Source organism: Sciurus vulgaris, assembly GCF_902686455.1.
Source record: "Sciurus vulgaris genome assembly, chromosome: 3".
NCBI classification, from domain to species: Eukaryota; Metazoa; Chordata; class Mammalia; order Rodentia; family Sciuridae; genus Sciurus; species Sciurus vulgaris.
Window position 1 is genome coordinate 131,532,614 of NC_136463.1, and position 12,602 is coordinate 131,545,215.

The 12,602-nt window shown below is 33.3% G+C and overlaps 1 protein-coding gene across 2 annotated transcripts in view; it reads left to right on the forward strand.

Moving 5' to 3' along the window:
* Positions 1-12,174, forward strand: part of RBM45 (RNA binding motif protein 45) — a 29,605-nt gene extending 17,431 nt beyond the window's left edge. For both annotated transcript variants that reach the window (XR_013762608.1, XR_013762609.1), the window contains 4 exons: positions 2,696-2,735; positions 6,637-6,787; positions 7,896-8,088; positions 10,314-12,174. The gene's annotated coding sequence lies outside the window, so the exon portion shown is untranslated. The remainder of the gene's footprint in view (positions 1-2,695; positions 2,736-6,636; positions 6,788-7,895; positions 8,089-10,313) is intronic.
* The last annotated feature ends 428 nt before the right edge of the window (positions 12,175-12,602 follow it).

Genomic DNA, 12,602 nt, shown 5'->3' on the forward strand with positions numbered 1-12,602 from the left:
TCTTTAGAAATGAAAAATGTAAGTGAGAAGAGTTGAGGATTCATTACCAACAGATAGATTTATTCCTCCCAAACTCATTTACTGCATACATAGTTTAGTTTTCACAGATTGGAATTAAATTATGCCTTTCAGGTTATCTGGCTTTACCACTCAATGCATGAATTCCTGCAAAAATATTCCTGTCCAGATGGTTAATCTAAACTGTAAAAATAACATTTGTAATTACAGAGAGGGAGCTCCCTACCTCTTCCCTGAGTCTTTTATATCTTTGGCTAATCCTTATATTTGGGATAAATCACATTCCCTGCCATTTTCACTGATTAGCCTTTGTAACTCTCCTGGACCACATAGAAGTTGAGCCTTTTACATGGTAGCTGTTATATACACCTTCCTGCTCCCCAAGTTTTGTTTGGATCTAGTTTCTCCTTTCTTGCATTTAAGGTCAGGCAGACAGTCCCTAAACAGTGTGTCAGTAGGGTCCCTCATCTAGGTTTATTTCCTTAAGTCATTCATATAAATTCTAAAGAGAGTTATGTAATAACCCTCCACCTACAAAATCTTTTTTGCTCTTTCAGTTCAACCTTCTGTTTAGTTTCTTTCCCGTGGCATATCTCAGTGACCTGTGCTTACTTCACTGTGCACTTCATCTTAATCCTCTCATTTAGCCTTAGTCCTACTTTCCTATCTTACAGTTGATCCCTAAAACTTTAAAAGCCAAAATGTATTTTTCTAAAAATAAGGAAATTCTAGAACCTAATAGCAGTTTGTAATCTAGTGCCTATGTCTTTACCTAAATGTTTTACCTCTCAGATGTACTTTGGATATAAAAACATAATGTGAATATTTAGTTGCTCAGTTATTAAAATTGCCACAGTGGGGTTTTATTACATATTTCTTTGAAAAGTTTTTTAAATGAAAAACAACATAGGTATAAACCTCTTACAAGTATGTCATTAAAATAATAAATGATATTTAAAATAAATCCTGATCAAAGCTTTCTTGTAAATTCATGAGTTCAAGTCTTATATGGTAGATTACAGGTGCCAAAAGTAGCTGTCAGATTCTCAGTTTCTAGAGTATGATGTCCCAAACTATGTTCCTTAAAATACCAAAAAGACCTTTTCATGGTCACATATGTACAGAAAATATTTGGTATTATTAACTCCACAGATTTCATCTCATTGTAGACAAAAAGTTCATTGTAATACCAAGGAAGTTATTTATCTAAGATCTTAGCTTTCTCTGAATTTTGTTCTATTTTAATTGGGATCCTACTCTATTAATGAACATATAAAAAATAGAAATAAGGTATTTTTACCACTAGGTGGTGTTAAACACAGTCACTCAAAAACAATGAAGTACAGCATTCCAAGTTTATTTAAGGCACTGAGTGCGAAATCATGGGATTTGTATTGCCTAAAGAAATGGGTCTTAAAATATTTCTTGTCCCTAAGGATCATCTCGAGTATTTGTTTAAAATACAGGTACACTGATTCTGCAGCTTTGAAGTAGTTTTCAGTCAACCCCCAAGTGATCCTGATAGGGTCATCATTAACATGCACTGCACATTATATTGGCCTAAAGAGATTACATGTGGTTGGACTGTTGTAAGATACTGAAAATTTGTTTCCAAGTCTTTCTACCTTAGACATCTTTTAGAATTAAGTATCAGCATTTTCCTCAATTTAATATCAGTAAATATGAATTGCATTAAGAAGTTGAAAAAACCAAGTAGTCTTAAAAATAACAAAATAAAAAGCTGGTGTTTTCATGTTAGTAAATATTTTTTGATGTTTGCAAAGTGTGGTAATTATTAGCTTAATGTCATTCAAAGTTTCTACCTAATTTTTGTTTTTATTTACATTTATTTTTAACTGAATTATATAAATAAGTTATCACCAAAGATTGGAGCTCTGTAGAAATATGTGGGTACATGTTCTTTTTAAATAACAAAGGAGCATGAAAGAAGTATAATTATCATCAATGTAAAAAATTTGAAAAATAGAATGATTAAAAGGGTACAGTAATACATCCAAGTGTATGTGACTATTATAATCTTAAAGTGAACCCTCTGGCAAAATGAATGCTTTTTAGTGTGCCCCAAAATTTTATTAGTTTATAGTTACATGTTAACTTTCAATAACCTTACTTTGATAAATATATAAAAATAAAAATCAGGGCAAGAATAAATGTAATATTTAAATAGCTTTTCTATTCCATTGTAGTACATACAAAAGCAGGAATGATTTTGGTATAATCGTTATGTGGATATGGGAGAATTTAGTAGATATCCTTCCCCAGTACTTCCACATTCCTTTACTTCCTACTTCCCCCTCAATTGCCTTCCTTTTTTATACTCCCTTCTATTTTTTTATTCTTATTAGCCATACATGACAATAGAATTCATTTTGACATAATTATAAAAGCACAAAATATAATTTATTCTAATTCAGTCCCTAGAATTCCCCTTCCCCTCCCTTCTTCCCCCCCTCTCCTTTGTTCTCTTCCCTCTATTCTACTAATCTTTCTACTTAAATAGCCTTTTTACCAAGAGGTATAGGTACACACCGCATTATTTCTATTAGTTGTTTTTACTTATGATTTCAGTGAAGAGGGAAAACAAATGTTATTAGATAATGAGTTCTGTTTTGATATCTTAATTCTAATAAATGGATTGCATTATTTCCTTTTCTAGAAACATTAACTCAAGAGCACATGGATCTTGGGAATTGAAGGTATGGTATTGCCAGGGGATCAGATAGGAATAATTAGTTAAAATATGAAGTTGCAGTTCATTCATTACAAAGATCATCCTTCACGTGGAGCATATATGTGCTGCATTTTCTCCTGAGGACAAGAAAACACTTGTCCTCAGAAAATGTAGCTCCACTATGCTCTGAGAAATCTACCAGGCCATGTGAAAATCCATTTGAGTGGTTATCATACAAAAAATGAGTTCTTTTGATTGTCATATATTAATTGAAACCAGTATCTAGATGTTAAGGTCTATGTGAGCTAGCTAACCTGCAAACTGACCAAGGCTAGAAACACTGTTCCACCCACTGAATTAGCCTATCTGGCCTTACGAATACAGAAGTGGCAGAAGGAAGGTGTCAGTTGACCTATTTTAGGAAAATTATTTGTGTGTTTTTTTGGTATGTGTGGTGCTGGGAATGAAACCCAGGGTCTCGTGCATGCTAGGCAAGCACTCTTATCACTGAGTACATCACCAGGCCAAATTATTTATATTTGAGATGTATAACTCAGAAACTATCTGATAAGGCAAGTACCATTTTCCACAGAAATTGGAAAATAATATTGAGCACAGTAGGATAACCAAAAGAGCTTATTCACAGATACTCTTTTGAATCTGCATTCCTCCATTTGTGGGTAAATTTTGTTGTAACTAAATGATTTTCTTAGTCATATATTAATGTCATTTTCCAGCTTTAGCACTACATAGGTTATAGCATTCATGAGCACAGAGTTTTTAGGGGTGCTTGCTCCATTACTTTTTGTTTCTTTTTAATATTATAAAAAGAATTTAAGTCATCCACCTTATAGTCCATGACTAATACACTAGAAGATGTGATATATAAAAATCCATAATTTATTTCCCTCTTTTTCTCAATATATTGTGTTGGGTTTGGGCTCTAGGAGATAGTTTTTATATTCTTATGTTATTAATCCATCGACACAAAGGACTTACATCCTCTTCCACATTAGTGTATTAGTAACTTAAGTAATAAGTACTAGTGTGGCATTTGGGGGGAAGTAGAGAAGATCACAATTTGTTGCTTATAGACTGACTTTAGGAATAATCTGTGGTAGATTCTGGGAGCACTGGGCAGGGTAACCTGCTTTGGCAATAAGAAGATGAACCAATAGTGTCAAAAGAAAAAAAAAAATTACAAGAGACAGCAGCTACCTTTGTTTTGTAATCACAAACTCCTACTGGGGTTTAGCTACCATTAGGTATTATCATGGTTTAATCTGTTCACTAGAAATTCCTAACAGTCCTTATCTCCTACCACTTTTACCATAAAACTAGGGATCACAGGCAGCAAGGATCTTATATTAGGTATTGAAATGTATTCCTTTTACTCAACCTGGTCTTATTTTACTATGGTAATTCAAAGGAACTGTTTCACTCATTAAAAAAAATATATAAGTAGATCTACTTTATATCATCCTGAAAAGTTAGCAATGTGTCTAGAATATCAAGCTTCTGCTTAATAACTTTCAGTTATTTATAACATAGGAATCATGTCTTCTAGATTTTACTCATATTATTAACCTTCTGTTCCCCAAGAGCAAGTTTCACATATGGTACCCACATCAGCTTTTTTGGATCTGTTTTCCCATCTAAATAAGATTAACTGTGATTAGTATTATATACACAAACACCTATAACCCTCCTTGCCCAGTGAGTCACAAAATTACCAATTTCCTATTTGATGAAAACATCAAATAGAAAAACAATTCATATCAATTAGAGAAACTTAGGTAAGAATAGTGGAAACTAGAAGGAATTTCTAATAAGTAAAATAGTAAGGAATGGGATTTTAAAACATTTGTTTTAAAAAGCAAGATATATATATATATATATATATGTTACATCTTAGCTTTATTTTATATTACTTGTATGAGAGAATTGTACTAGTAACTTAGTAATTCGAGGGAGCTAGAGTTCCATCAGAATAGCTCATTCTACATTTCTTAATTAAGTTGCTCTGAAGCTGCAATGTCTTGGAGATTTTTCTTAACCAAGGCAAATAGCTGACATTGACCTAGGTAGGGAGGTCATAAATGATCCCACCTCTGTAAAAGGCAGCCTAAATTACACAGACCTCTCAACTCTTGCACATCAGCTGATTTAGAATATAACAATGGAGAAAAGTGTTCTTTCCAGCTTCTCTGTCCTGAGAACTGTGATCTTCTTATTGCAAGGAAGCCCCTTTCCCTCTTCTATCCTAGATCTAATGGACCTCCTAGAATTCCCTAGGGAATGAGTGAATTGAATCTAACATTTCTGACCACCTTTGGATATTATATCAGTACCCGAGTGGATAGCGAAAGAGCTGAAAACAATTCTCAGTCTTGACATTCCCCTGAAATTTAGATTAACCTAAACCTATTAAGAAATAAGTAAGCCTGTAGGCAAAATATTTGGACCAGCACTTCACATAAGTTCATAAGTTCTAGAAGTTAGTTTCTTTCAAGTTTCTCTTTCTTTCTTTCTTTTTCTTCCCCCCTTTGGCAAAAAGCATTAAAATATTTTACATTTTGCTTTGACAGGTAATATTAATTTAAAATCTTTTAAAACTATTAAATGTTCATATTAGTCATCAAGGAAAGGCACATTAAAAATACAATAAGATATTTTTACAGTGGTATGAACAGCAAAAATTAAAATATTGACTGCACTAAGTATTTGTGAGGATGGGGAGCAATAGGAACTGCTGATGAGAGTATAATTGGCTCGACCATTTTGGAAAATGACAATATATTTTAAAGTTGAACATACCTACACCCTCAGCAGTTCCACTTATAAGCTTATATTTAACAGAGATTTATATATATACACACACACACACACACATATATATATACATATATATATTTATTTATCAATAGACATGTAAAAATATTTTTAGCATTTTTCACAGTGGCCTCAAATTGGAAACAACTTCAGTGTTCATCAACAATGCATACAATAAATGGGATGCTCTATGGCAAGGAAATGAGCTAATCTTTGCTACATGTAGCAGTATGAATGAATCTCACAAATAACGAGCAAAAGAAATAAGCCAATGAAAGAATATGTGCTGTATGATTACTGTTGTAGAGTTCAGAACCAAGCAAATCATCACCTTTGGGCAGAATGGTCTGGGGAAAGGTTACAAAGGGTAAGGCTTTAATGTGCCTGTAGTCTTGTCTAGACTAGGATAGTGATATCTTGGCAATTCTTTTGAATTGTACTCTTTATGCTTTATGTGTTCCTTACATTTATATTTCAATCGAGGTTTTTGTTTTTTAAAAACAAAAGTAAAGCTAAATCAGCATGATACTAGTGGAACAGATAGTTGTGCAGTGTGAGAAAATAGCAGTTTCCTGAAGCTCTTAGAAGAAAGGGCTTTCTTTATTCTTTCAGTGCATGAATAGCAAGGAATATTAGAAAATATCTGCCTTCACCACCGGTGATGCAACAGAGCATTAGGATAAGAAAACAGGAGAAGAATAAGAGAGTAGAAAAAGAGAGGGAGACACTAAATTGGAATTTGTGTCAGAAATAGTAAATAACCATAACGCTAAAGAAAAATGTAATCCATGAAGAACAGTGAATACTAAACTGCTTTTGAGAATCCTGTCGGTTCTCATGAGCCCACATATCTCATCATGGAAGGGGGTGTCCTCCACTTATTCATCAACCAGATTAGAGCTGCCTTCATTTATGTTATGTACTTTGCTTTTTAAAAAGCTTTCCTTGAAGGATTTCTGCAACTTGCATAAGTTACAGTAAACCAAAAGCACCAGAATAAAAGATAAACTTGAAAAACATCCTCAGATAACTACAGTAAGAGAAAAGGTATGGATAAGAAAAAACTGATTAGAGGTTTATCCTTTGAATAATAGGTATCCCCACTGAAGACAACTAAAGAAACAATAATCAGTTAAGAACCAGTCCAAAGAACCTCTGCTACACATTTTAAATGCCATCTGGAATGGAACAGTGTCTACAGAATTTTTGTAGTTCAGCATTTCTCTACTCATCCAAACTGTGAAGGTATCAAGAAGTCATCTTGCTATATACAGTATACTATTTATTTGTCCTTTCTGGAAAAAAAAAGTATTTGGCTATAATCACCACACTACCAAAGTGAGTCCAAATTAAGAATAGAAGAACGAGGAGTCAAAGACTGCCTTGTGAGTATTGAAGCCAGTGAAACTATTAGGATACTACAGGTAACTGTTTAAATTGAGTTTTTAAAACAAGAAGCTTATCATATGATTTATTTATTCCAAAAATTTGAAAGGGGGTGTGAAAGCTAAGAAGAAATGGCAGTTTCTTCTTTGGAGGCAGCAAGTAAAGAAAATTAAAACATTCTATTTTTTACTTTGATAGTTAAATGTAAGATTAAGAATCCTTTGAAATCTAAGGTGATTAATAATAAAATTAATAACAATGTCTCCTCTTCAAATCCTTCAAAATACAAAAATAAAATTGTATATGTGACAAAAGTCAGAAGGAAAAGAAAACGCCAAAACTGTGTAAATTGTTTAAATCCTAAAAACAAAATAGAATGTTTTGCTTCTTCCAAGAGACTGCTGTAAATAAAGGTCTGTCGTGCATACCTAACAAAAAGTATCTCTGAGTACAATTTAAGGGAGAAAGAAAAGGGAACTATATTCACTGATAGAATTATCATCAGTAGTGAATACAACAGACCCCTAATACTTACATGCAGAATAATATAGGATTAAAACAAATACAAAAGCCTTTGAAATAGTTTAAGGATTGTAATGGAGAGCTTAGCATGTTCTGTGAACAAATGAAATAGGGAAGAGAATTACCCTCAAAAATTAAAAAGTATAGTGATAAAAAAGCAAAATTTTGATATGTGTAGAGAAAGAAAATTAAAAGCCTTTTCTCGAATGGAATAGTTCACAAATCAAACGGGAATGTTGAATGACAATGGCAGTGTGGGATACTTAGAAATATGTCTTAGTGTCTTCATGTCAGCTGATTTAGAGTATTTATAGCAGGATTAAAAAAAAAAAAAAAACAAGAAAAACCCACCTTAAATGTATTCTCCCCCCCTTCCCTCCCCCACCCTCTTCGTTAAGTACCTGGGTCTTTCAAGGACATGCCTTACCTTCTCCTCTATTCTCAGCCTGGAGCCTATTAACCTTGGATTTCCTAGAGGAACGAAATGAGTCCAACATTTGGTGCCCACTTGCCAGACATTACTTCAGCATCTGAATGGACTTTAAAAGAGCTGAAAGCAAAGCTTGAAGCTTGATAATTGCTCTGTATTGCCTTTTAAAGGACAGAAGTTGTACAAGGCTTGTTCTTTGACTTCCAAGGTAATAAAATTAAAAAAAAAAAAAAATCACAGGGAAAATAATTTTAAAACCCTCTTCTAAACAACTGTTTGTTAAGAAAAAAATTTCAATAAAAGTGTTAGAACAAAGTAGCAAAAGAGTAAAGGATAATGTGTTTAAAATGGCTGAAAGAAAAAAAAAGGAAAAAATGACTGAAAGATACATTGGTAGTTTTATTTGTAAGGAAAAATGAATCAATTAAAACATCCAACACAAGAAACAAAAGTAACATGACAAAAATAAAACTAATATACCAATTTGAAAAATATAAATAGGCATCTCTTGGTAACTGTATTTTTTAAAAAATCAGAATTAAATACTAAAGGTAATTAAAAATATAAAGATTCTTAAATATATGCTATTTTCAAATATCTATTTAAACATTGTTATGAAATGTTCAGTATAAAAGTTTAGAAAATTTACTCAAAAATTAGATAATCCAAACAGGTCAATAACCAAAGGAAAAAATTCATGTAGTAGCTGATGAATTGTGTTTCCTCAGATGAATCCATATCATTATCATTCTTTCAAAGTTTCAATAAGCATATTATTATATTAGTATGAGAATATAACAGCGTATTTTTTCCTATAGCAGAAAAGGTGAATATATACATTTTACTTTATGTAATCAATGTTACACTAAAACTTTAAAAAGCAATTAAAATCAAATCTATAGATTCTTTTTTCACCTATGATATGGATGCAAACAAATCTAAAACTATTAGAAAGTACAATATGTTCAAAGAATAATTCACCATTGCCAAGTAATTTTTGTCCTTTGATAAAAAAAGTTTCATTAAGAAAAAAACCATTAATAAAATATATATGATAGAACCACAATAAGTTCTGTTTGCCTGTATTGATTACTTAATCATACAGATGTCATGGATTGTTTAAATTATGCATACTTTACTTGAATGTTACTAGCTGGAAGGATGGGATTAACCTGATTGTTTAAATGAGTTAGTATCTAACCTTCACCCCCGGCTACATGGCTGCTATAAAATGGGAAGGGCCAGAGAGGGATGTTGGTGAGGCAACCACTGTTTTGTAGATAGCTACATGTATTGAGCCCTTACTGTTTCTTTGTTAGACACTGATCATTGCTTTATATATGTCTTAAAACCCTATGAGGTAAGTAGAATTTTATTTTACTTATTATTTATGTATTTACTTTGTGGTGCTAGGGATCAAATCAGGGCCTTGCACATGTTAGGCAAGTGCTTTAACACTGAATAACAGGTCTAGTCTGTAAGTACTATTTTTTCAAACAAGAAACTGAGCTAGAAATGAAGTAACTTTTTTCCAAAGGTAACACAGCCAGCAAATGGTGAGGCTGGGCTTCAGATTCAGGTCATCTTAAAATTCATACTCAACCACTACACTGAATATCAGTGAGTATAATGAAGATCACAGAAACTCTCTGTCACACACACACACACACACACACACACACACACACACACACACACAGAATATTATGTAATAACAAATCCTTCCAAAACTATGGAATAGCCTGGGAATAATACTTACTGTTACTTAGTGAAAGCAAGTAGGGAAACAGCTTATAATATTTTTAATAATAATGAGTTTGGAAAAAAAAAAAGGTCATATGAATATTTGTTTTTCACTATTGTATATTTTCCCTTGGTAAATGTGTAGTTTTTTTAACACCATTTTTCCTACTAGATAATAAGATTTTTGTCAGCAAAGACTGTTTTATGTCTATAACCTCAAACCCAGCTATGCACCTGACACATTAAAGTCACAAAATGAATTTTTATCCATTTATGCTACAACATAAAGGATTCCTATATGTCTTCTACTGTAGAGATTCTGAAAATAAGTCTGTATTCTCTGTAGATGTACTAATATTTGTTTAGATGCCGTCTTTTCAAACTCAAATCTTATTAGTTTCATTTTTTAAAATTCAACTTTTAATTTTGTTTTGTACAATCCTATTAGTGCCTAATTCACGGTCCACATACAAATCTTGATTTTAAATAATAAATAACATTTATTACTATTACTTTATCACTGTTCTGAGCATTGTAAAACATTTTTCCATTTAACCATGTAAATAATTCTATGAAATTATACCGTGAAGCACAGAGAAATGACTAGTAACAGAGCGAGGATTTACACTCAGGGAATATGACTGAGTGCACACACTGTTTAATTCAACCACTCTTCTGTTTTTGTTTTAGGAACAAAGTACTACTGTCTATATTCTAAAAGGAGAGCATATAATGAGGAGAGCATTCATTCCACTGTATGATCTTTCGAGACAATGAGATGGAAGGTGAGAAAAGGATATCTGATAGGAGGTGGAACCAAGAAAAAAGAATTACAGGCAGCAAGGAGGATGACTCAGTGACTTTAGAGGAAATGTGTTGGTTCCATTTTTATGTTGGTGGTATAGATTTGTTCAACATCAAATACTAAGCGCCTAACTACAGTGTATTTAAGACACAATGGAGAAAAGAGGAAGAGAAGTTAGTGTCCTTGCTTTATGTAGCTTAGTCTAATTATAACATACTTTGAAGAAATAATGTGTGGTGGGGGGTCAGCTGCTACTTTGAATAAGGCAAGCTGGCTCCTCCCAAACCTGTCAATTTTAAAGGATTCATCAAAACAAAACAATTCTTTTACCATCATCCTTAATCTATCTACACTTAATATTTGTATATGCATTTGTAGGCATTTTATACACAAAAATTGTAGTATAGTGCACCATACCATACATTCATGTAACCCACTATTTCATGGGTATCTGTGTTTTTGCTTGTCTTCCAAGCAGAGGCACTGGCTATCTTTTTAAGGATGTTTATGTTGTGAACAGTCCTTAAAAAGAGTGTCCCCCGCTCTGTAACAGAAAGCAAGTTTGTTTACTGTCCAAAATTATAAAGATAATTAGTCCTTCCAGGGCAAAGGAATAGCAAATTACTGCCTTTTATAAATGATTTAGTTTCTCTAAGTTTGGCATTCTGCAGTTCTAACACAAACTTGCTGTGTGCACAGCATCCATCTGAGCTCCTCTTCATCACACCTCTGAAACTGAGGGTACAAGAGGAACCAGTGCAAACATGAAACACATGCTTCTTACTGTACTGTGAATAATAAAGTCCTTTGTCTTTGATGCAAGAGTTCTGGGTGTTCTACCTGTATCCATGAGGCATTAGCAGACTAATTTGTTGTCTTGCAAGTAGGATAAAATCTCAGACGCTTCATAGTTCTTGACAACCATATCCCTTGAAGATATAAATCCTTCCCAATGAAGCAGCAAGTTCCCTCATGTCCTTTTGCCTTTTCTAGAACAACATATAAATGGAACCACACATTTTATATTCTTCTGTGTTTATCTGCTTTCAATCAGCTTAAGATTTATGAGATTTGTGAATGCCATTGTCTCAGTGGTTCATTCCTTTTCATGGCTGAGTGAGTGTTCCATTGTCAGAGTGACACTTAGTTTGTTTGCATTCCTCTGCTGATGGATATTTGGGTTTCCAGTTTGGGGATAAAATTGCTGTAACATTCACATATTTAAAACTGTTTTATAATTTATAAGATATTGGAACTAAATCACTGTAGAGACTGGATTCTGTTACCTTCTGAAGAGTTTTCATTTTTGTTCTAGAAGACTCTTAGCTTGTCTGGACCCATATTTCTGACTCCTTCTCTTTTGCAGTGGGCAGCAACTAAAATTTCTGTCTGAATTTCTGGCCATCCAACTGTTCTTGTCTACATACCATCACCCACTGTAGATGTCCCTGCACATGCACAGTTAGAATCAGCCAAAACTTGAGGGTCTGTGAGATTTGAGACTCCCTCTTTTGTAACTCTCTCCTTTCTGGGAATCCCTCCCTGCTTTCAAGTTGCTTGGATACCCCAAACTCTGCCCATTGATACCTCAAGCCATTAAGACTGCTATTGGAGGGACTGGGGTTGTGGCTCAATGGTATAATGCTTGCCTAGCATGTGTGAGGCACTGGGTTCGAGTCTCAGAACCTCATATAAATTAATGAATAAAATAAAGGTCCATCAACAACTAAAAAAAAAAAAAAAAGACTGCTGTTGTCTGCTTGAGTTCTAGCATCCCTATACTCAGGCAAAAGTTTTACAAATTTGAATCTCATCCACTGTGATTTAATGCTTACCCACCTCAGTTTCTGCCTGCTTTTGTCAGTTCTCATGTACCCTCACATAGGTTTTTTTTCATGTTTTGCCACAAATATATAATTGTTGGAGGAGACTAGGACTGATAAAAGTTTCTCTACCATTTTCAGAAGCAGAACTCCGTAGAGTGTCTTTATTCCTTTATTTCAAATTTTCTGTGACATCTTACCTGAATTTATCTCTTCCATATAAGCGACATGAAGCTGGACTCTTGTGTGTGTGAAATTTGATACTGTCTCATATTCAGTAGGTCAGTTTAGTAGGTCAGTTTAGCCCATTTACGTTTATTGTGAATAATAATATTTGTATTTAATTTTTAC